Source organism: Danio rerio, chromosome 8 (assembly GCF_049306965.1).
Source record: "Danio rerio strain Tuebingen ecotype United States chromosome 8, GRCz12tu, whole genome shotgun sequence".
In the NCBI taxonomy this organism is placed as follows: domain Eukaryota; kingdom Metazoa; phylum Chordata; class Actinopteri; order Cypriniformes; family Danionidae; genus Danio; species Danio rerio.
In genome coordinates, this window is record NC_133183.1 from 56,542,091 (window position 1) to 56,568,735 (window position 26,645).

General features: G+C 38.8%; 1 protein-coding gene and 1 long non-coding RNA gene across 11 annotated transcripts in view; one reads left to right on the plus strand and one right to left on the minus strand.

Moving 5' to 3' along the window:
* Window positions 1-26,645, minus strand: part of acot7 (acyl-CoA thioesterase 7) — a 138,593-nt gene that overhangs the window by 58,155 nt on the left and 53,793 nt on the right. The gene's annotated exons all lie outside the window — the stretch shown is intronic.
* Window positions 8,323-26,645, plus strand: part of LOC141375928 (uncharacterized) — a 386,569-nt gene continuing 368,246 nt past the window's right edge. Inside the window, exons 1-3 of the long non-coding RNA XR_012384756.1 lie at window positions 8,323-10,299; window positions 10,604-11,647; window positions 11,859-17,021. This is a non-coding gene — a long non-coding RNA (uncharacterized lncRNA). The remainder of the gene's footprint in view (window positions 10,300-10,603; window positions 11,648-11,858; window positions 17,022-26,645) is intronic.

Consider the following 26,645-nt stretch of genomic DNA (forward strand, 5'->3'; position numbering starts at 1 on the left):
AAACAGGAGATATTTGTCTTTTAATCTGGAAAGGACCCACGTACCTGGGACTGAGCTTCTTGCAGGGCAGCTTGAGGCGTAAGTCGCGGGTGGAAAGCCATACCCATTGTCCTGGGGAATACATGGGACCAGGACGTCGGTGTCGATCGGCTTGTTCCTTGAAACGCCGTACGGCGTGAGAGAGGTGAGTGTGAGCTGCGTTCCAGACCTCTTCGCAGTTTTTAAACCAGGTATCCACCGCAGGGAGTTCAGAGGTCTCGCCGGACCAGGGAAAGAGAGGAGGTTGGAAGCCCAGCACGCATTGAAATGGGGTTAATCCAGTAGATGCCTTTCTGAGGGAGTTCTGAGCATATTCTGCCCACATCAAAAATTTGGCCCATTCGTTCTGGTTCGAATGACAGTACGTGCGGAGGAATCTGCCGATTTCTTGGTTCAAGCGCTCTGTCTGCCCGTTGGATTGGGGATGATAGCCGGATGTTAGGCTAACGTTGATTTGGAGGTTTTTAAAGAATGCTGACCAGTCGGGATGTAAACTGCGGACCTCTATCCGACACGATGTCTTCGGGGAGACCATAGTACCGGAACACACACTCGCAGAGTAACTCGGCCGTTTCCATGGCTGTAGGCAGTTTGGAGATGGGGATAATGCGGCAGGATTTTAAAAATCGGTCCACTACTGTGAGGATGGTGGTTTTGCCCTGAGATATGGGTAAATCGGTGATGAAATCTATAGCGATGTGTGACCAGGGGCGATGTGGCACCTCCAGGGGTTGGAGTAATCCAGCTGGACGGTGACGGGAGTGTTTGGACATCTGACAGGGTGAGCATTTATTGATGAAGTTGATTACATCCTTGTGTATGGATGACCACCAGTAGCGGGATTGAATCATTTGTACGGTGGCTGTGCTGCCTGGGTGACCGGAACTGGGGTGGTCATGTACCTCGGAGATGAGTCTTTCTCGAAGTGACGGGGGAACAAAGATTTTATTCTCTGGACAGGGCTGCTGAGATGGATTATTCTCGGCGGCTTGAAGGATCTCCTGTTCGATATCCCACTGGATAGGAGCGACAATTAGAGGGTCCTTAAATATGGGTTCATCATGGAATTCAGAGGTCTCATCGTCTGAGAGGCGGGACAGAGCATCTGCTTTGATGTTTTTTGAGCCAGGGATATAGGTGACTTAGGGTGAAAAACAGCGCCCATCTTGCCTGTCTAGGATTCAGACGTTTACAGGACCGGATATATTCTAGGTTTTTGTGATCGGTGATGACGATGAAAGGGTGTTTTGCGCCCTCAAGCCAGTGTCTCCATTCTTCTAGCGCGGCTTTCATGGCGAGGAGTTCTCGGTTTCCCACATCGTAGTTCCGTTCAGCGGAGTTGAGCTTGCGAGAATAGAAGGCACAGGGATGGAGCTTCTTAGTCACTAGGGATCGTTGGGACAGGATTGCTCCAATTCCAGTGTTGGACGCGTCAATTTCGACTACAAAGGGTTGCTCGGGATCAGGATGACGCAGAATGGGTGCACTGGAGAAGCGAGTCTTTAGCTGGGTAAATGCTCGGACAGCGTCTGGGTTCCATTTAAGGCGAGCATTGTTGGCTTTTACCATGGCGGTCAGTGGGGCAGCGACTCAACTGAAGTTTCTTATGAAGCGCCTGTAGAAGTTAGCAAAGCCCAGAAATCGTTGTAGTTGTCTGATGGTTTCGGGTTGTGGCCATTGTGTCACGGAGTAGACCTTTTGCTGGTCCATGGCCACGCCTTCTGGACTGATAATGTAACCAAGGAATGAGATGCAGGTCTGGTGGAATTCGCACTTGGAGCTCTTTGCATACAGCTGGTTTTGAATGAGGCGTTTGAGCACTGCCCGGACATGCTGGATATGCTCAGATAGCGAATTGGAGTAGACCAGGATGTCGTCAATATACACTATGACCCACTTGTTGAGCATGTCTCTAAATATCTCATTTACAAATGCCTGCAACACGGAAGGACTGTTTGCTAGGCCGAAGGGCATAACGAGGTATTCGTAGTGGCCGTCAATTGTAGAGAACCCGGTTTTCCACTCGTCTCCCTGTCGTATGCGGATGAGATTATATGCACTACGGAGGTCCAACTTAGTGAAATACTGGGCGGATCGGAGTTGCTCAAGGGCGGGAGGAACCAATGGCAATGGGTAGCGGTATTTGACTGTGATCTCATTTAAGCCTCGGTAATCAATGCATGGGCGCAAGCTGCCATCCTTCTTCTTGACGAAGAAAAACCCTGTGGAAGCGGGTGAAGTAGATGGTCGAATAAAGCCCTTCTCTAGCTCCTCAGAGATGTAACTCTTCATAGCTTCAGTTTCAGGTTGTGAGAGAGGGAAGATGCGACCACGAGGGGGCGTGGTGCCGGGTAGCAGCTCAATGGCACAGTCATTTTCACGATGAGGAGGGAGCTTGGTAGCCTTCTGCTTATTAAATGCCTCAATTAAATCGTGATAAGCATCAGGAACATGACGGAGTTCAGAGTCTTCGGTCTTGTTAATTGTGTTGATCTGGACAGGGGAAACAGAGTGCAGACATTGGGTAAAGCATTGATTGCTCCATTTTGTGATCTCACCAGTTCTCCAAGAGACTTGAGGGTCATGCTGTTGTAGCCATGGTAACCCAAGAATTACAGAGTGTTTAGGGGAGTTGATGGCAAGAAGGGAAATTTCCTCTTCATGGAGAGAGCCTGTTTGAAGTAAGATTGGCAGGGTCTGGAATTTTATACGTCCTTCTCCCAAAGGGCGCCCGTCTACAGCAGTGATGGCTATGGAGGAATCACAGGAGGTTAAAGGAATGGAGTGAGTGGTGGCAAACGTGTAATCAATAAAGTTACCAGCGGCTCCTGAATCGATCATGGCCATAGTCTCAATCTCATCTCCATCGTTTCTCAAAGTGACAGGCAGATTCACAACATTATTAGTGGTAGTGAACATAGTGGTTGCACTCACCGAGAGGGTTTTAGGGAGAGGCTTGTTGGGACATAAAACCTTCGTATGACCTGGAAGTTTCTTCTCCGTCGTTCTCGCTCCTCTGGGTTCAGGCGGGTTCTACCCAATTGCATGGGTTCGGCGGAGGTTTCAGGGGATACAGGACTGGAAGCAATTGAGCATAGCGGATTGCGAGTGCGGAGGAGAGTGTCTAACCTTATGGAAAGTTCGATTAGTTGATTCAGTGTTTTTCCCTCATCACGACATGCCATCTCTCGCTGCAATTCTGGTCTTAGAGCCTTTCTGTAGAGCGTGGCAAGCGGATCATCAGCCCAGCCAGTTTGCGCTGCCAGAGTGCGGAACTGCAGGGCGAACTCAGCCGCGGAGCGATCTCCCTGTTGGATGCACAATAGCTCCTCGCCAGCGTTACGACCACCCTCTGGATGATCGAACACAGTGCAGAAACGTTTGAGAAAGTCATTAAACGAGGGAAATATCGGGGTACTGTCTGGCCAAACTGCAGTAGCCCAGTCTAGCGCCTTCCCAGTGAGCAGGGAGCACACAAAAGCAATTTTCCCATTCTCGTCCTTAAACAGATGAGGCTGTTGGGCGATAAACAGTTTACATTGCAGTAGGAAGCCTTTACATTTTGCTGGGTTACCTGAGAACTTGTCAGGAAAAGCCAATCGAACTCCGGAAGTCATCGGGGGTTGTGCAACAACAAGTGGACTTGGAGAGTAGTTGGCGGTGGGTTGCGCAGTGGCAGCAGCTTGCAGGTTTTGTAGGGATTTCACCAGTTCGTCTGTTAACTGAGTTAGATGTGTTAGTTGTTGTTGGTGTGTTGACAATACCTGAGCTTGTGTTGTGACTTCGTGAGACAAAACCTGGATGGCTGCGGGATCCGTGTTGGGCGAAGTCTTCTGTAACGGGGAGACTGACACGGAGGGATCCATTTTGCAGTATTTATTAAGTCACACTTAAACATCAACACCTCGCACGGCTGTGCGAACATACAACTCAACGATGATTAGTAGATAACAGAGGCAGAGTGATTACCAGGCTTGAGTCAAGGGCAGGCAGCGTGATTCAGAGTCCGTGTTACAGGCTTTAGTCAGGGGCAGGCAGCGAGAATCAGAGTCCGTGTAAGCAGGCTTTGGTCAAGGGCAGGCAGAAGACAGAGCAGAGTCGAGAAACGGGCTGAAGTGGTCAACGGGAGATCAGGCAGGATAGAACGCTCAGAAATGCTGGCCGGGGCTAAACAAGACTTCGCAATGAAGTGTGTGTGTGAGCTGCTTATATGTGGTACGTGGGTCATTAGTGAGATGGAGAACAGGTGTGCTGGGATCTGAGTGAACTCGATGACGTAATGGTTAGAAGTCCGGAGATGGTGACCTCTGCTGGTCAGCGAGGGGAATGACTGGGACCGAGTCGGTGACAATTTTCAACAGATACTTTTACTCTACTTGCACTACATTTTTAGGCAAGTAATAGTACTTTAACTTTTCAGTATGCTTTCCACCACTGGTGCCAACTAAGTGTCTCTTTTGGTAATTTAATGTTACAAAAGTTTACTCGCTCTACTCACGTCTTTCTTTATTATTTTAAGTTGTTTAACAATCTGTGACGCACAGCATTGTCACAATATATTCCTAAATAAGGCTACGTTGCCCTAACAAACATGTAATTCATGGCTGAAATACCACAGTACCACAAGTAACTCTGCTGAAGATCTATATTCTGAACCAAGTTAGTCAAAACGTTAAAGGTGTCGTTTACACTATTGTGCTTTTGTTTTAAAATGCGTTCGTTTTCTTATGGTTACGCATGACATCCGCTCTACTCTAGCATCTTCGAACTATGAAAACTGTGTGTTTTCAATCACTGAAGATCCCATTTTAGTTTGGAAATTCTGGGGTTGTATTTGATTATAGACAAACCTAAGCACAGACTTTTAAATCCGGAAACATGGCTATTCAATATCACACTCTGTCTGGCCTTCTGGACAATTGCATATCATTCCCTGATCAGCTCCTCTCATATGACCATTACCACACTGGTAGTGGACAAGTGCAGATGTTGGCAAAATTTGAGCATGCTCAGTGAGCAAGAGTGGTCTCATATAGGCTGTATAGTGTGGATGGAGATCATTTTTCTGAAACACAATACAAACGCCAGTCTGGACAAGGAGAGTTTTAATGCTAAAATGCTGCTTTAAAACAAAAATGCAGTAGTGTAAATGACATCTTTGTAATGCAAAAATTTAGTGAATTAAAAATTATTTAGCCAAGGCTGGATTTCTTACTTTTTGGGTGGCAAAATACATTCGGAGGGCCAAAACTGTGTTGTTTTTCCTCAGTGATGCATTCATTCTTCGTCGTCTTTTTTATGATCATAATATGATTTGAAATTTGCTACTTTCTATAGGAAAAGAAGACTTTGAAGAAGCTATCAAATTCTGTAAATTATGAAATATACAGAACTATATACACCATGTCTCAAAAAAAACAAGCAATTTTATGTCATACAGAAATAAGACTGCTTATCGTACTACAGAAATAAGAACGACTTCATTTCACAAAGGATTAACAGCGCAATCTGTGCATTGGAATAGTACTTTTGCTTCCTTTGGCGACGGCGTAATGATGACGTATTTATTTTTAGCTGCGTAAAGCTTCAATAAAAAGTGTTTTTGAATAAAGATAAGAGTTTGATCAAAGGTTTACGAGAAAGGCTACAGTGCTTCACATTTTTTTTTTTTCGTGAATTTCCAGCTAAATAGTGGACAAAAGATGGATGAGATTACTTGTTGGCGAAAATTGATTGCTCGGGATCAGTATGTCCTGTAGCGCGGGATTGGTCGTCCACGCACTGCCCGTACTTTTGAAAATATCACTACTGTCAAAGACATGGTACTGAGATAAGAAGATGCAAAAGAAGAAAGTAATGTGGTAATATAAATCAAATGAGGTGGAAAACATATAGAGTACATATCATTTAATTTCATCTATAGATCATGACAAACAGTTGACAAACTGGTGGACAGAAACATTTTACCAACCCAGGCTCATTCTGATTACATCCTAGGAGCTATTTTATTATTATTATTTTATTATGACTTTACCACAAACTGTTATTTACAGCTTTATTACCTGAACTCACGGTCAGCTGACGTCATGTGTGATTTCGCAGTCGTGAATATATCATTACATAAAGACAAAAATTACATTTTTGGGTGAATTACCTACAAATTATACCAATACATACAGCATGTGACTCTTTCAACATCATTTATGCCCCATTCACACGGGTCGTCAGCGTCAACGCTTCCTATTCACTTTGAATGGGCGACGTCAGGCGTTGCCGAAATGCATTGTGGATCCGTCGGCACCGCTTCAGAGGCATTGCTCGCTGCAGAAGTTGGGACTAGCTCAACATTCAAGTGCCGACGGAAGCGTTGTATGCAAATACACCAGCTAGACAGTGGCCTATTGCTGACTGAATTTCATTGGCTGATGCTGCTATGACGATCGCGTAAGCCTCAACTTCAGACACGCCTTCAGTCAAGCATTGACGCTGAAGCCCCGTGTTAATGGGGCGTTAGAGGTGTGCACGTTGGAACGAGCAACGCATGTAAAACGATTTGTAGACTTGTGCGACCTTCTTTATGCTTCTCCTGAACTTGAAAATATGATTGGCAGAATCGTAGAAATGCTGGATTAAGATCCTCTAGGGGTTGAATCGAGATAGAGATCTTTTTTCGATTAATCGTGCAGCTCTAATGTGACTCTGAAGTGCTGTACTTTATGTTTGCAAGTTTTCTCCCCACAATGTCAATAAAACTTTCTGCTTCCTCAAAGAAACCTGCGGTAGGACCCAAAAGGCAAAGGAAGATCCTAACCATCACACAAAAAGATAAACTTTTGAACATGCTAAAGGAAGATAGAAGTTATGTGGTTGTAGAGCGACATTACAGAATAAATAATTGAGGATAAAAAAATTTTGATCTTTGGTTACATTCTATAATACTGGACTTATTTTTCTGAAGGTATAAACTTTGAGAGTGAAAGACAAAGATGAAAATGTTAATACCTGTCTGAGAAAAGTGTATAAAGTGCATAGTGTGGGGCTTAAAACATATATAATAGTTGTAAAAAATAAAGCCAAATCCTGGTTCCCTCTTAATCTCCTGTCAGTTCAGCATGGTTATATTATTTTATAGACATTGTTCGACTAGAACAGTCCACTGCCTTAATTAACAGAGCAAAGATTTCAACACTCCTTCATTGGAACCAAATACACAACAATTTGATCTTCATTATTAAAATTTAAGTGATTTAATTTAACGACATAGGAGAAACAATTAAGATGTCTCAGGATATAGGTGACAACAAACTATCTTTTCTTTCCGTTTGATCTGTTTTACAAAAATGTTGACATTTTTTTTCATTTATGTACTTCTCTGACATTACGTATAGATTTGTTTTCTTTCATATTTATTTACAGGTTTCTGTATGCATAAATGTATATATTTATATATTTGTGTTTGTTTGTGTACATATATAATTTGTAGTTTTTATTTTTGTTTCATACTGTTATCAGCCATGCTATACACATTGAACCAAGTCAATAATGAAAAATTCAATATGGTAATGCTATTACCATTGACGATAACCATGTTTATTAAAACAAAATAAAGTTTAAGTAAAAAAATTTTTAAATACAGCCGACTGCTTCGCGGATTTCACGTTATTTTTGGGACGTAACTCTGGCGAATATCGATTGTACATTACAATTGAAAACAATATGATAAGAAAATACAGGTTTGAAACATCAAGCAACACAGGAAAGCAGTTTTGTTTGACAAAAATAAAAAATACAAATCAATGGAAGTGAACGAGAATGGAAGGCTTGACACATTTAGGTTAAAATGGCTGTGTCTACTCGTATCTGAAAAATAAAATGAATCTCAAGCAAGCTACATTCCCATACCACACTCACTTCTGCAGGAGCTGAAGTGACACGCACACAGTATATGCTTTTGAAAGTACAAAACCATGTCAGTTAGTGAACATGAATGGTGATGAAAAAAATTAGGAGGAACTCGAGTCGTGTTTCTGTTTCAAGCATTCCTATCCATTTTCTTCTTCTTTTTTTTAAAATGTCAAATGGATAATATTATGAACAGTCAGTGTGACTGTGTATTACAGTTATTTAAATTCATGAACGCTCTCTCTATCTGTCTCCATCTGCCTTTGGTAAGGTGAAATGAAAGTCAAGCTGACTCACTCTCATGATGGGCAGAGAGTTTTCGCCATTGCAGCTGAATTATGGAAGCGACATTTGAAACCTGCTTTTCTTTTTTTTCTTCCTGGAGTTATTTATATGCCTCCATAATCGTCAGTCAGAATGATTTCTTTCAGCTGATTTGCATAGACAAATGGATCTAAACCTGGTGGCACAATCAATAATAGCATGAATGTCTTACATCTGAAATATGAGTAAGTCATCTCAACCTCACGGGCTTGCATCAGAAACCCTTTTTTGTTGTTGTGTTTAATTTGGTAGTAAAAGGAAAGTGCAAAGCAGATAAAGTCAGAATTTTCAGACTTATTATTATATATTTTTACCCCAATTTCTGTTTAACAGAAAGAAGATTTTATTCAACACATTTCTAAACATGATAGTTTTAAAGGTGCCCTATAATGAAAATCTGAATATACCAAGTCATAGAACAATAATAAGGGATCTGTATATAGAAATGGACATACCAAGGCCTCAGACACCACTGTTTACTCGTTCTCATGTAAATTCCACAAATGGACAACGGGCCAATCAGAGGTTAAAACAAACTATAATGAGACTCACAGGCTATGCCCATTTGCATGTACAACTACTTTAGGTCGTTCATCCGGACCTGACGTCATCAAGAGAACCCAGACTCATGTATCTTTGAGATCACTAATACTCATGCCTCAGGCTGTCTTTGATAAGCAACAACGTTTTCTAGTGAAAAAACAGTTATAGTTATCCATCATTAGTTATTTTAAAGCTTACATTTAACTTGCTAAGTATGTGGGACTTTTATTTTGAAAAAGTAACCACAGATCATCACATGTGCTTCATGATGCAAAAATGCAAGATTAATAGATTACATATTTATTCAGCTCCACCCTGAAAAGGCATAAGGTATGTTTAATTGTGTCTTTTGTTAATTTATCATGTTTATTGTCAAATTTGAAGCGTATGCTTCAACAAGCACGTGAAGATTCTGAATCATGTCAAACCACTGAGCTCCACTGACATCTGTTCATGCAGATGATATTAAGTTCTGGCTGTGTTTTCATTGACATTATAGCTTAAAAATACAACGCAATACATCTCTGTCATTCTCTTTTGTCTAGTTGAATTTAAATTTAGCCTTTATCCACAACTCATGAGCAAAAGAAGTTTAACATTACTCTGACTGGGTTTATATTTGTCCATGTTCAGCATATATCATGCAGTGTGTGTACATGTGTGTGAGAGCTGCACGTCAGTTAATATTTACATCCATATATGATCAGTTATGGACCTTCTGAATTTAGGGGTAATAAATAAGCTTATAAAACTTTTAAAACTTATAAATAAGGCTTTGGTAGACCTTGATATATATTGCAATATAAATATAATTTCAAAATATGTCTTGTAGTTGTAACACTATTTAGAAATCATAAGTTTGGACTGAGTGAGATTACGCACCAGCCGACTGAAGGAAAGCTTCTTCCCTCAGACTATCAGGCTGATGAACCCTTAACACACCTCACACAGACTCTTCCATACCCGTCACTGCACACCATCAACACGTATGATGCACTGAAACACTGAAACAATACTGCCTACAACTATGGATAAACCTATTCATTGTACATATTGCTGTCAATTTTGCATTGTTCTTTTTTTTTCGTTAGTTTTTTGTGTTTTTTTGAAGAGTATGCTGTTGTAATTTGCACTGTCTGTATTTTGCACTCTCGTTGTATTTGCACTGTATCTGTATTATTAACTGTCTGGAGCCAGCACCTAAGCTTTTCACTCATTATAGCACATGTGCTGCTGTGATAATAAAAGACATTTGATTTGATTTAGTAGGGCAGTATTTGCATTAAATATAATAAACAAATTTTGAAGCCTATTACAACAAGGATGCAAATGAAATAAATCATCTTATATGGTTTTCTGCGGAATCTAACAGTACTGAGGCACGAAAATTCAGTCATATTAAAAATAACACTGTAAAGCCTTTTAAATAAATAAAATACATCTCTTTTTAAAAGCTTTAACTTCATAAGTTCGGTCACACTTTACAATAAGGTTCATTAGTTAATGTTAATTAATGCATTTACTAACATGAACAAACAATGAACAATACATTTACTACTGTATTTGTTCATGTTAGTTAATGAAAATACAGTAGTTCATTGTTAGTTTATGTTAACTCATGGATGTTATGTATGATGGATGTATGATGGATGTAACAAGCATGGACTTGGATGTTAACAATGCATTTGTAAATGCTCTATTATGATTAATAAATGCTGTACAAGTGTTGTTCATGATTAGTTCATGTTAATAAATGCATTAACTAATGAACCTTATTGTAAAGTGTTACCATAAGTTCTTGGTTTAAATTAGATTGAAATCTCACAGAGTCACAGGTATTTAGAAACACTTCCAAATGAAAACCTTCCACTATATTGGGGTTATATTTTGCGCAGACTCCACGAATCACATGTTCTAAACTGTAGTGGCTGGTTATTATAATGCCAATTTGACATTGCAGATATTGCGATGTGACTGTTGCAGATTCACACATTGCGATATCGATGCTGAAACGAAATATTGTGCAGCCCTAATATTGACCTTAAAATGGTTTGAATTTTTTAACTGCTTTTATTCTAGCCAAAATAAAACAAATAAGACGGTCTCCAGAGAAAAAAAAAATATTGTAGGAAATATTGTGAAAATTTTATTTAAACATAATTAGGGAAATATACAGGAGGGCTAATAATTTTGACTTCAACTGTATTTATTATTCATCTAAACTCACTCTTAGCGAGGATGAATAGCACTGTTCTCGAACAATATAGTACTGCAAAGGTCATTTAAAACTTCTTTTTACCACAAAAAAAAAAAAAAAATGGAAAAGTAGTATACCGGGGCTTTAACTGAGCTGTCAAAGAATGATGTAAGATTCCCCAGCTCACGCTAAAGGAGAACTGGGCACTCAATGGAAAAACAGCAATTAGAAAGTCTGTCCCAGAGGAGCTAAATTTGCTGCTGGCAAGCAGTTCAACGATTAGATTTCTTGTGATGATTACCCGAAATTTCTCCCGTCAACCGGCTGACCCTAAAGCCACTGCGATATATGATGAAATATTGCAGTTCAATTTAGCGCTCTTCATGTTCTACTTTTTCTTTCTTTCGACTACATTATCGACCACTTTGTCTACACTCACAAAACTGTACCAGCAGCACATAAACAAAGTCCAGAAGCTCATTTCAAAGTGTTACACACTCTTCTTTAATCACAAGACAATAATAGAAAAGGGTTTGTAATGAAGTGTTGCCATAGAAACGAATTGTGAGATATTTTTGCATCTGCTTAAATGTCCAGGCAGAAGAATATCTCCTGCATACAGTATTTGTAGAAGCACTTACAGTAAAGCTGCTCTAGAATTAGGGGAGAATTTTCCACATGGCTCTTTTATATACAATGACAGTTTTAATGATGATTGCGGTCACGGTATTATTAAAAAGTCCTCTGAAATTGAATTTTAAAACACCAAAAATGTTCCCCTCTGCAGAAATTCTGAAATCTCATTAGAAAAGGGAGAAGAATATCTCCTGCATATTTGTAGAAGAACTTACAGGAAAGCTGCTCTAGAATTAGGGGAGAATTTTCCACATGGCTCTTTTATACAATGACAGTTTTAATGATGATTGCGGTCAAGGTATTATTAAAAAGTCCTCTGAAATTGAATTTTAAAACACCAAAAATGTTCCCCTCTGCAGAAATTCTGAAATCTCATTAGCTTTTCTTTTAAACTATAAACCGGCATGCAAAATAATGCTTTCATCAAAAAAGCATTATCTTTTGCTTTCAAAATAAAACTAGTGAATGTCAGAGAGCAAAGCTTTAACCGAAATCGAATACTACTTAAGCACATGGGTACTTTGTTTGAATTTTCAAGAGTTCACACTTAGCTGATGACTGATTATAAAGCTTGTTTGGTATGCTGTCCCGGGAGAGAGCCCTGAGCTTATAAGATCCACGAGCCCGGGGCTCCCTTCTGTTTGCATGGCAAGAGGGGAGTTTGAGCTCAGGTAGATCTCAAGAACTCCCCTGCTGTAGTAGCTAATGAACAGATAGGGATTCCTCTTAAGAGATAACTACTTACAGGGAGCATGTCTATGGTGCTGATTTGGATTAGTCCATTTAATTTAAGTTGTATGTAAAACAGCCAAAGCAGAATAACTGACTTCAGCAATGTTTTTCAGATAAACAAGAATGCTCACTTGGCATGTTTCTTAAATATCTGCAAACATATTACGGTATTTTTATGCTTTAGAAGAGTCAAAAACAGACATACAGCACCTTTAACTGATGTATTCAGAGAAAACTCTCAGATTTATTTGTAGTGTGCTCCAGAAAGAGTTCTGTTTGAAAGTCTATATGGCCATTCCATTTACATTTCCAACTGTAAGAGAATTGGGACACATCCCAACCCTTTCATATGACCGCACAAATCAAGGGGGTAAAATTAGGGATTGGGCCTCAAGATCAATTTGCAGAGCCGCATGCTAGACTGCTAGACTTTCGTTGTAAATGCATATCAACATACCCACATACGACAGCTGTTGACCAACGTTGTATTTAACCCAGAATATTTCCATTTAACATATTTATTCACTTAATATCTGATAAAGACTCATCTGGCTTTACTCACACAAAACTCCCACCGTCCTACTACAGATACAACAGTGCCATATTGGCACACAGCCTTTCTCTCTGAGCAACACACACAGATATAAACGCGCTCGCACTTGATCTGTGATGGATGTAACCTGTCTGCTCTCTATAATCATTCCTGCTGGAGCTCGGCTGGAGGAAATCCAGATGCATTCATGCACCCATCTGTTAGTTTTATCGATGCCTCCTCTCCTCAAACGCACACACTCCATCTCTCTCCATTAACACACATACTCGTTCTCTCGTCCCCAAACACACACTCTTCCCAGAAGACACTTAGGCCTCCGCAGTTCAGCTGGCAGCTTTTTTAGTCTGTGTTATTCTGTAATCTCATATGGTTTCCCATGTGAACGCAGACGTAAACAGCCACTAGTCCAAAACTTCAGCTCGTATAGCATTTAGAGGATGTGACGAGCTGGCAGCATTTGCATTGCATGTAGCTCAGAGTGCTGTGTCAGATGCACCGCCATCTTAATAATACAAATAATAAATAAACAACTGCATTAAGATTAAATTAAGACTTTAGTCTGAAGTCAGATCTGAACTTCGGTAGTCATGTCAAAGCAGTAAGCAGTAAATCAGCATGCTATCATCTCAAAAATGTTGCAAGAACTAGGGTGCTTTCACACCTGCCTTATTTAGTTCGGTTGACTCGCACTAGAGTTCGTTTTCCCTCTTGGTGCGGTTCGTTTGGGCAGGTGTGAATATAGCAATCGTACTCAAGTGCGCAACAAAAGCAGACCGAAAAAGCTTTCAAACGAACCCTGGAGCGGTTCGTTTGTGGTGAGAACATGATCCGAACTAAAACAGACCCAACCGCAAAAAGTACTGCGCCTTTTGGACTAATCCAGCTGCCGTAGACCGATGCGCAGTGCATTATGGGATATGGGGGAACAGAGAGGCTGTTTCTCAATTCCAAGAACGCAGAGAACGGACTTGCGTTCTTGTGGAGACCGGTCAAGCCAGGTGTCCTCGGAAGAACGAACTCAGGAGACCGCTAGGGCAGAGAATGCGTCCTTTAAAAAAATGGGATGCTGCGTTCTTCCTGTCGGTCACGTGACCTTCACGCGTTTTAAATGGAAATTATTTTAACATTACAGCACTCATACAACGATTTATTGTTTTCCCCCTCTTCAAAATATATACTTTGCATAAAAACATTATAAATATACTCTGCACAATATAAATAAAACTAATTTTAATACGAATTTCAGCAAACAAACAACCCTTAATGTGTTTATTCCTTTATTAAGATGTTCATGGTAATGTTTACTTTCACCGTTTCATTTAGGGAAACTCCTGAGGTAAATAAGTGATATCTCTGAACTTTAATAATAAATCTAAATAAAATGCGGCGCTTCCCACCTCCAGTCGCAATGACTTCTGGGACTTCCAGAGCGAGTTCGGTGCTCAAGTCTGCATCGGTGCGCCCTCGATATCAAGAACACATCCGGGAAGTTTCACACGTCCTCCGTACTTGCGGTCTTGAGTATTGGAACTGAACTTAGGCAGCTGATGATGACGTTGCACGAGAACACGAGGACGCAAGACCGCTGAAGAACGCATATTTAGAAACAGCCAGAGAGAGAGAGAGGGAAAAACATTACCTGATGGATTGTTGGTAATATTTTCGCAAGATGACCATGTCGCAGTTTAGCTAAATGAATTCACGCCTCCTCCTGAAGTGACGAGCGATGCATTAAAACATTGTTTTCCAGCCACAGAAGCACTTCATTCTCAAAATGTATAGTTTGTCTAAAGCAGGGATACAATCAGCCAGCGCAGTCGTCCCTCCATAGTAAAAAGTGAATCAAAATGCAGTCATCTGACAAAATCCACATCTCTCATTGGCCAGATATTGTTGAGCATAGTTCCTAAACTGCTTATTGATTGGTCAGAATTCACTGTAAATCTCGTCACGCAGCATGTTGTTAGGACACAGAGTTACAATTTAACCTGCTCACCTTATGTTTACGTTCGTAATATTTATATGATTTGCTAATTAATAACCTCATGTGGAACTCTTAATCTGCATCTTCTTTTGGAATCTGCTACTGTTTACCAGAGGTCCCATTTTGGTCGCGGACGCATACTTTGAAGCCTTTCTGCCTTTCTGAATGAATGAATGAATGAAATACATGATTTTCCATCAAGGCAACCCGGGTGCTGAAATACTGGCATTGGGCGGGTTAAAAGAACCAAGACATTCTGGCATTTTTTCGAAGCAGAATATCTGACTTCAGCATTGTTTTTAGATAAACAAGAATGTTCACTTAGCAAGTTTCTTAAATATCTTCAAACAAATTATGGTGTTTTTAATGCTCTGAAAGAGTCAAAAACATACAGAACCCTTAAAGATTACAAGATCTCAAACATCTTGGAGGGTTACAGGGAAGCAGGAAATCTGATAGATAGGCGTCAAATTGTGTAGGCACAAACAGAAGAATTTTAAACTCAACTCTAAAATGGATGGGAGGCCAATGAAAATCAAACAACAAACACAATACATCAAACTGACTTTTGATCGTTTAGACACGTTTTTTGTCATGATACATATCTCTGATGTGTCTCAGTGAGACCTGCGCATAGTGGCCATGTGAGATGACAAATTCAGATTCTACCAAACTGTTAAAAGATGAAAAAAAAAACTTTCCCACGCATAATGCCTACACAAGACAAGCTATTCATAGCAACCTGTCACATAGCTAAGTCATTGAGCTCTGAATTTTTAAAACCTTTGCTCAGCCCCCACATATTTTACTCTCAAGCATATAACTGTAGCTCCGTCTTCAATTTAATTCAGAAGATTTGTTTGGATAAACTTTGCAATAAATGACAAGTGTAAATGAGTCGGGAACAGCTCATGCCACGCAGTGAGATTCTGTTTGATATGTGCATGATCCAAGTAGTCTAAAAGACTTTTTTTACAACTGGTCGCTTGACACGTTTTTTTTTTTACTTTTTAGATTTTGCAGATTGGATAGTTATCTGACCTTGAAAAAAACAGGTGCAAATGTCCTCTGGAATGCATTTGACAAGGATATAAACCCAAATGCTTAAACCACTTCAGAACTTTGTGTTGAAACCCAGATATCTATACTCTCACTGGCCACTATATTAGGTACACCTGTCTAACTGCTCGTAAACCCAAATTTCTAAACAGCCAATCACATGGCAGCAACTCAAGGCATTTAGCCATGTAGACATGGTCAAGATGATCTCCTGCAGTTCAAACAGAGCATCACAATGGGAAAGAAAGGTGATTTAAGTGACTTTAAACATGGCATGGTTGTTATTGCCAGACGGGCTGGTCTGAATATTTCAGAAACTGCTGATCTACTGGGATTTTCACGCACAACCATCTCTAGGGTTTACAGAGAATGTCTGAAAAAGAGAAAATATCCATTGAGCGGCAGTTCTGTGGGTGCAAATGCCTTGTTGATGCCAGAGGTAAGAGGACAATCACCAGACTGGTTCCAGCTGATAGAAAGGCAACAGTAACTCAAATAACCACTCGTTACAACTGAGGTCTGCAGAAGAGCATCTCTGAATGTACAACACTTCAAACTTCGAGTTGGGGTAGGGTCAGTAGGGTGGTAGGGTTAGAATTTGGCGACAACAACATGCATGGATCCATCCTGCCTTGTATGAACGGTTCAGGCTGGTGGTGGTGGTGGTGGTGGTGGTGGTGTATTGGTGTGGGGGATATTTTTTGGCAAACTTTGAGCCCGTTAGTACCAACTGAGCATCCTGTCAACACCACAGCCTACCTATAGCAACAATACTGACCATGTCTATCCCTTTATGACCACAGTGTACCCATCTTTTGATGGCTACTTCTAGCAGGCAAGCGCAATGTCATTAAGCGAAATCATCTCAGACTGGTTTCTTGAACATGAAAATGAGTTCACTGTACAGCACCTTTAGGATGTGGTGGAACGGGAGATTCACATCATGGATGTGCAGCCAACAAATCTGCAGCAACTGCGTGATGCTATCATGTCAATAAGGACTAAAGTCTCAGAGGAATATTTCCAGTACCCTGTTGAATCTATGCCATAAAGTATTAAGGCAGTTCTGAAGGCAAAAAGAAGGGGGTTTAACCCAGTACTAGTAAGTTGTACCTAATCAAATAGCCGGTGAGTGTATTTTACTCCTCTAAAAATGTAAACAAGAATTAAGTATTGAATTTAAGATTCAGTGAGCTTCAAAACCGAACTCTCTTTTAATAATAATTCCAGCACTGTATCCATCCATAACATCAGGTGCAGAGGACAACAACTGTTCAATATTATGTGTGCAGAGAAGGCACTCTTACTCACCGATTATCTTACGAGCTCACAAGGTGAGACAATATCTTTTATTTCTATTGTTTGACGGACATGCGTGACCCTTATACACTTGTGTCATTTGCAACACCACGTTTTTTTAGACGCCAATGCCATGTGAAGTTAAAATGTTCTTAACTTTAACCCATAGCAGTGGTCATTTGTCTTACTGTCAGTTGCAAAGCAGTGAACCAATCAGAAAAACTCTGAAGTAGGACCAGTGTTGCGTGCTTCTGTTTATGCGTTTTTGGCACGACAATGGCAACATGGCAGAACCTTTCCTGTGCGCAATGTCTTGTGTTTTCAGGTGCAAAGACGTATTCTTTGTGAATGGCTCCTGCACTTTCCTTTGTTCTTTTCAATCTTACTCCAGTGTCTGCATGTTTGGACTGAATGTATTTGTCTTGAGAGAGCGTGAACTGAACCGTGACCCTTTTACCATGACGATTCGGGAGTAAAAGTACTGTTACAGCCCTAGTTTTCACAAATCAGAGAAAACACAAGTGACCAGTTAAAAACAGAGCCTACAAGTCAGGTTAGGAATAACATAATGAGAAATTAACAATGTAATTTTCATTACTAGTTGAAATATCTCTTTAAATATGAGACATGCTTTATATCAAGTTCTTGAAAACAAACCATTGCATAAAAGGATTAGATGCATGTGTTGTCTAATACGTTTGAGATGCAGATTTCTCTGTGCACAACTGACATTTTACAGCTTTACAGAGTATATGTCTGAAACAATGCAAGGATGTGATGACAGATTTTCATTCCAGAACCGACTCTTCATTTACAGCACACAAAAGGCGAGAGAGATAGAAAAATCAAATACATCTTCGCAAAAAAAAAAAAAAAAAAAAAAAAGAAAGTTATTAATCTGAATGCCATTGAAGTTATGAATGAGACAAATACTATGAAGAAGGAAATGAGAAAGCGGGGAAAAGGAGGGAAATCACAGCTGTCATCTTGCTTTGTGTGGTGTAACAGAGGTTGCCAAGGGTCAGGCATATACCCAAGGACCTCCCTCTTCCCTCTGACAAAACAGGCTGCCTCTGATCCTTTAGAAATCCATTCAGGATATTCAGTAGCTTTGGTCTGCTTTCATCATGCGCAATGGGGAAAAGCAGACGTGGAAACAGACGGTGAAGGCAGAACGCAAGAGTGTGCGCATGTGTGTAAGCCAAACGTCCTTGCATAAAGACACAGCTGTGTGTGTGAGAGAGAGAGAGAGAGAGAGAGAGAGAGAGAGAGAGAGAGAGACAGCTTTGGGGGAAATGTGTTATTTTATTTTCTCTTACACTGGTCTGCTCATATGACTGATTGAACTGCCTATCAATAAAAAAAAACATACCTAAATAGCAAAATCTGTATAGCGAATTAGCTTAAACATAGATAACTATTATAATATATACACACATACATACATACATTACTGTCTCTTATTATCATTTTGCAACTGCAGTGTGTTTTTTTTGTTAAAGAAAATAAAGGCCATATTATAGAATTAAGATATTTTACATTCATTCTGACTTTAAAGAGAAAACGAAGCACTCAGTTCAACCTTATTTTGTACATTGGATTCCACTTTAATGAAAATATATTAAACAAACTTGATTATTGTAACCGTTTAGCAGAAAACGGCGTGTTTTACTATAGATTTTAGACCTAGGGTGCCGCCATCTTGGAATGTCGATGTGTCTGACGTCACGGGGTTGGTTGAGTTCCCTCCGCTGAACAGAAACGACAAAAGTAAAGGAGACTGTAAAACCTAATTTAACCCAGTGCGTGAAGTTGTGGATGTGAAGCTGCTGCAAATACAATCGGGGTGTCAAAATTAATTGTTATTTCGGTGCACCCTAATGCAGACGCGGACAATTCGGTATTGGTTCAGTAATAACCATAACCGGTTATTATGTACTGACGTCATATATCTCCTATGCGCTCTGTCACGAGGGAGGTGAGCGCCGGTGTTACACCATATTCTGTGACCATCGAAATCTGCACAGATTTCGATGGTCACAGAATATGGTTTAACACCTGAGAGTGGCATAGGCAGCATAGGCAAATGCTAAGGGTGCTGTACATCTAGGTGGGTGCCAGAAATGAGCGCGGTTAAGTTGGTTTTGTTTTTTCGATATTCCTGACACATTCAGTTATAGCGGCAATAACTCAAAAACCTCTTACCCTAAAAAGATCTAAAGTGTGTTTCCTACAAAAAGACAAAGCTGGTTATGTTTCACAGCTGTCTTTTTCTTTTTTTTCACTCGACATTACGACCACTGCTCCGTTTAAGCCCTTGCAATATGCGTTTAGCCGGGAGAGCTCACCCTGAGTGGAGCTCTCAGTAAGGGACCGTCGGAAAAGTGCTTTTTTTTCGTTTTTTTTTTTTTCTGCTCCGCTCAGCGCGAGCTCTCCCTGTTTCGAGGGCTTAAGTGTGTGTGTGTGAGTGTGTTTGTTTGTTTGTTTGGTGCTGTCTATGTTTGTGTATGTATGTGAATGAGAGGCAGTGTGGTGCTGTGTGTCTGTGTGTTTATACAGACAGCTTGTTATAGCCTCCCCCCTAAAATATATCACTGTATATAGAAAGCATCGTCAATGCAACGTGATATCGAATTGAACCGAATCGAAGGTATGATAATCGTAACCGAACCGAACCGTGAGACCAGTATAGGTTCACACCTCTAGTTATTTTTGTCATTTTTTGTTTGCTTGTTTTAGAAGGACTGTTTATATGTTGCTGTGCGTATGTTGGCTTGCTGTTTCTCATTGAAGAAGCTAAGTTAACCAACTTCTAGGGGAGCAACAATCTCACTTAATCAGGGCAACTTGACTGCTGTCCTACAAACAACCACCTCTCTTTGAAGGAGTCACAGGACATCATAAGGATTTGCATCGCTCTCAAGTGCTCTAAGTGGTCACGGACTTTCTTTTTTCTTAGACTATCTTGTTTCTGACTTTAAAATGCCTTATTTTATTATTTTTTTTTTTTGTGATTGATGCTTTGTTGTTGTTTTTTTATGAGAACTTTACACATAGCTAAAATAAAAAGTGTACACTTGATTTAATTTGTTTTAAGAGAGTGTTTATTCAGTACAGCCAAAATTCTGTAGACTGTAGACCCCCCTCAGAGTAATACCAAATCGAGGAGGTGTTGCAAACTATTAGTCAATTTATCAGCCATATTTGTCAGAGACCACCAGACAAAGAGAAGAAAAAACTTCAAATGAGCATGCATCGACTTGTGAATTTTAGTTACACACACTAGGCATTTGTGTCAAACAAGTATACTGTAAAAATCTACACACAGCACCTCCAAGAAGCAGACTCAGCCAAGTATGTCGAGCGACAGCCACCGCACTAAATCATAATTATTTTAATGGCATTGTTAACAAGCAATGAACATCTCGCCTGCCTGAGTTGGCTCATTCCCTGACCTTCATTCAACTCTTACTTTATGACTCAAATCACTTTATTATCGCACTTTATCATCTTACATAAAAATTAAACTGCCGACCCTGGAGTCACCTCTTCTGTCCTTTTCAACTAACCATTAACCGAATTACCTCAGCATGGCGCAATTTGTCTCAAACCAATCTTCTGTATTCAGCAAGGGCGAATGAATTAGATCAATTTTAGACGCCATCATTCCATCCTCAAGAACACCATTAGCCAGAAACAGCAGGCACAAGATGAGTGCAGGAGATGATAAGAACAAACACTTGCTGTTGATGGATCCAGCTCAGACAGCAGGCAATTCAGGGTTTTCTATCCTGAACGCTCCTTGTTAGCAGAATATTAAGTTGGTGTAATTGAGCCATTCATTATCCCTGATGTTTTTACGGGTGCGCAAATTTGCACACACACACACACACACACACTGCTGCTTTTTGTGGACGTTTGAAATGCTACAAGCAATGAGAAGGAAGAAGGCTATTGATGCCCTCTGGGAATTGCTCTGTTGATTATTATTCTGTTTTTCTGCTTCTTTGAAGTAAATTGAAGATTTTAAGGCCTAAACATGGCCGAAAACTAACAGATATGGCTACTGAGAATGTGCGAGTGTTTTAAAGAGAAATTGCACACCTCTGCAGTTGTAACGAATATGGCAGCTTACCATTCATCCGCCCACCAGAGGGAGCTCTCTCCCGAATATTGACTGGGTATTTCCTCTGTGGTACTTCCTGGTAGCCACCATATATAAGCACACTGCTTATGTGTGTTCATTGCGAAGTATTGCCAGTTTCACTGCCTACTAGGCGTTTTTCCTACTGCTGTTTCTGCCATTGTGTTATGACCTTTTTACCTGCTCTTTTGACTACTGTTTTTGGATTTTGGACTCTGCCTTGTTTGCCTTTTTAGACTGCCTCTTTCTTTGCTTGTCGTTGCCTGGTTCATGATCACGATTCTGCCTTTGTTTAATGCTAGCTGTTTGTTTAATAAACCTCCAGCTTTTGGATTCAATCCGCCTCCATGTCTTCACCTACGGCAACCTCACAGCAGTAAAGTGCGTGAAACCACAACATGGTCTAACACAAGAAATACATGGCCAGCAGGGGGCAGTTATGTAACATGAGGAGCATACTGAACTGATCCAGTATACTGAGCACGTGAGCTACCTGTAAACGATGTGAAAACAGCATTCTTTACGCGGCTGTGTGTGTTATCTTATACTATCTAGTTTAACTGTTTAAAATGCCGATTTTGGAGTGTCTACTTAGACTAAGTGCAGATATCGTACCTCTTTGGAATAAGCTAGTCAAGTGCTTCTCGTCATTGCCGTTTGACCAACAGAGACAAGAAAACGCATCATTTTACTCCATATTAAAGACACGGCAGCCAGTAAAGGTTGTCGAGAGTTTTTGTCAAGTTTGAAAGGCATGTTTGTGCGCGTTTAGATGCCAGTATGTGTGTGTGAGACCGAGCAAAAGAGCGCTCAAAAAAACAGCTCTATTACTTTGCGCAAATGACAGAAGTAGAAAATATTATCATCTGACACGGGTTCCAGAAATCAATGTAGCAAAATTGCTCAACAATGCCACCTATAAACAATCAACATGGAATGTGCCAATTACTACAAAAAAGTATCTTGGAGCAAAATCTAAAAAACAAAGCGTCTCATGTCTGTATTTTAACAGACTTCTCCAAGACATTTAAACAAACAGACTACAAGTTTGGGTAGAGTAATTCAAAGGCTTGCGATGTTTAATTGCAAAGATCTAGAGTTCTATTTTAACGATCTAGGCGCAAAGTCTAAAGCACATGGTGCAAAAGAATTAAGGGCATGTCCGAATGCACATTTGCTATTTTAAGGATGGAAAAATACATCTGCACCCTGGCACATCGTCTAACACAGGGGTGTCCAAACTCAGTCCTGAAGGGCCAGTCTCCTGCATATTTTAGTTCCAACCCCAATTAAGCACACCTAAACTAGCCAATCAAGCTCTTTCTAGGTATAAAAAAAGGCCACATAGATGAAGATGGCATGAAGGCAGTGGTTTATATATATATATATATATATATATATATATATATATATATATATATATATATATATATATATATATATATATATATATATATATATATTAGCGCTGTCAAAATTAGTGCGTTAACACATGCGATTAATTTTAAATGATTTATGCGTTAAAAAAAATTAACGCAATTAACGCAGCTGCAGTTTTTTTTACTTCCTGTTGTGCTGGACGTGTGTCTAACATGCAAGAAATGTGGATAAGACCAAGGAAGCACTTTTTGAAGGCAAGTTTCAGTATAAAACAATTAGTCGCATCACCAGGCTCTCCAAAGTTTCATGCAATTTCTGGTGTTTTATTTTTAACTTTCGACTTCTGTTGTAAGTTGATACCGCATGGCAAACAGAAAGAAAATCCTCCGCATTTCGTGACTCGGTGTTCCTTTAAGGTAATAAAATCACTGCTTAGGCTACACGGTAGACTTTTAATAAGAGTATTATCTTAATCATATTAAAATCGGAGTATTGATGTCTTGTGTAAATGTACTCAGAAAGTCTCTGGTGAAGTCGCGAGCTGTCAAAGACAGGGCATTACTCTGCCTTTCAGCATGAGCCCTCCAAGTTTAGCGTGTTTCCTCATTAAACGAAACGAAAGCGTATGCTTCGCGTTGTTGTGTCAGAATCCTTGTGAAATACAGTAATACTTTAGGATGCTTAGTTTAAGCAAATTTGATGAACGTGATCATGCGTGTTGAATCTGAGGGGAGTCGCTCCAGTATGGAAGGCCGTTGGGGCCAAAACATCCGCCGCGCGTTGTGTGTGTGTCTGTGTGTCTGTGTCAGGCCCGTTGAGGGGTGTCAGGGGTGGAGTGAGCGACGTATCTGAGTAGTGGCGTGTGCGCACGAGACGTACCTGAAGGACGGTGGTGGTAAGTTGCGCGCGACATAGGCTACCTGAAGAGCTAGGAGGAATGCGGGGGAGAGGGGTGTGCAATGTATTAAACGACCGGTTTGCGAGAAATTATCATTTATTTGCGGGCATTTGGGAGTCTCTGTACACTTGCCGGATACTCCTAGTCTTAGCAACTGGATGAATATAAAGGAGGATTAAACAAAATTGTTTCTACTCTATAACTAATGTTCTCAACTCACAGAAATAAAACTTTACAATGAGTGCAACAGTTTGTATTCTATAGTTTATTATTATAATTTTTCATTTTCCATATCTGCAATTCCTGTATTTTGGCATTTTTTGCAGTCCACTTAGAATCCAACTTGGAAATCAATGTTTTCTTTATTGGCATTGATTGTTTTGAAATTTAAATGTCATTAACATGCCTGTGTTTTAATTTCTGTAATAAATATGGCTGTCAAGCCAGGATCTTGATGGTTTATTGTGGGTATGTTGTTTACATGAAGAAATCTGTGTTACAAGTTAAACAAAAATTCTATTAAACAATTATATATTTTTAGGGTTTTTTAGGGTATATATATATATATATATATATATATATATATATATATATATATATATATATATATATATATATATATATATATATATATATATATATAAAATATATATATAAATAAATATATATATATATATATAAATAAATAAATAAATAAATATATATATATATATATATATATATATATATATATATATATATATATATATATATATATATATAAATAAATATATAAATATATAAATATACACCCTAAAAACCCGTAAAAATATATAATTGTTTAATAGAATTTTTGTTTATATATATATATATATATATATATATATATATATATATATATATATATATATATATATATATATATATATATATATTTTTTTTTTATATATATATATATATATATATATATATATAGAACAAAACATAACTGTGAATTACTTCACTCTACAATAATAATTTAATAATAATTTAATAATAAAAAATATAGGTCAGGTCAGTTTGCTCAGCAGTAAATAAATAGAGAACTTTTAAGGAAATCTTACTGTAAGAAAAGTAATACTTGTAAGGAATACTGTAAGGAAAGTACATGAACAAAGAAAAATTAAGAAAGATTTAAGACCTACAACACAACATTTCACAATATAGTATAAATTTAAGACTTTTTAAGGCCTCAAATTTAGCTTTTGAGATATTTAAGACTTTTTAAAACACTGCAGCTACCCTGAAAAACCATTTATATTTTCTAGAAAACAGTTCTAAAGTTACTCATTTTAAATGCTAAAAGAAGTCCTCTAACAGAGCTAGACAGAAATTATTACTTTTCTATTTTGAGCAGACCTTTGGATGACATTAAAAATGGAACCCTTCAAATTATGCCTTCTCTCCCAACGAGTGACCTATTTAGATCCTCATTTTTTTGCCTTTGAAGTTAATCAGTGGAGCTTACGTATTCTATTTAATTTACAACCCTAAAACAATTCAGCAGCACACGTTATTTAAAACATGGACTGGGTAAATCCTGAAGAAATGACATGCCTAATATAACCTGCCCTCTCAACTTACCTCAACTCAAACTACCTTCCTTTTCAGCTGGCATCACCTACAACTGCTATAAATCATACACAACCACCCTCCTTTCCCAAAATAGGGTCAAAAATTAAACAATAAATAATGTTAGCTCATTAAAGGCATCATATATCACATAATAATTTGAAGATGAGCCACTGAGAAGCTCTAATGGGTTAACTTAACCACTAACCATGTGCTAATCTAAAGACTCGCTCTCTTTTTTTTTTTACATCTGATCAAGGATGTAGCAGTCATATTTTGGTAAACATTTTCAGAACAAGCTCACTTTTGAGTAATACTTTTATAATCAAAATTATAAAAATAGCTTATATTATAAAGAGATATCCATATTAGTATGGGAGGTGCATGATAGATACATTTGTATGAATAAAAAATATGTTGACTCAGCAGGGACTAATAGAGTTTGGCTTACCTTTCAGTGCTGCCTTTGGCTTGCTTTTCATTTGCAAGTTAAAATCTTAAAGACCTACATCTTCTCATAGTCACATGGGAGCCATCTTGACACCATCAAACATGATTGATATTGATATTTGGAATTTTAAATGAGGAGTTTTATGACTAATATCACATCAGTGTTTTTAAATAGCCCAAAAAGTGCAATCAAAAAATGGCACTGGAGATGAAGATACAATTTGTGAAAGTGTTTAGGATGACTACACCAACACGGGCAAAGAGAAAATACATATTTTAGAAATATTTTAGATGTATTTTAGATGCATTTTAGACATATTTTAGATGTATTTTAGACATATTTTAGATGTATTTTAGACATATCTTAGATGTATTTTAGATGTATTGAAGACATATTTTAGATGTATTTTAGACGTATTGTAGATGTATTTTAGATGTATTTTAGACAAATTTTAGATGTATTTTAGACGTATTTTAGATGTATTTTAGACAAATTTTAGATGTATTTTAGATGTATTTTAGACAAAAATTAGATGTATTTTAGATTTGCAAAAAATGTAGTATGAGGCAAGTGTTTCTAATAACCCTGGGCTGTCTAAATATCTTATGTGGCATGCACCAAAGGTTTTAAATCTTGAAGACTGTGCATGAATGAGCTTTGAAAAAATGAAAGAATTGAAAATGTATAAAAATTAACGTTGTGTGCTGCTGCAAGATCTCATAATTGGTTAAGACTGAAACATTCATATATACTATTGTCCTCTGTAGAGCTGCTTTACAGCTGAATCACCTTTTTTTCAGGAAAAAAAATCTGAAAAACACTGACAATGATATTGAAATCGACAATCTTTAAACTAGCTCAATATTAACACTGTTAACTTGAGCTTATAGGAAAATTGAACTCATTTCATAAGG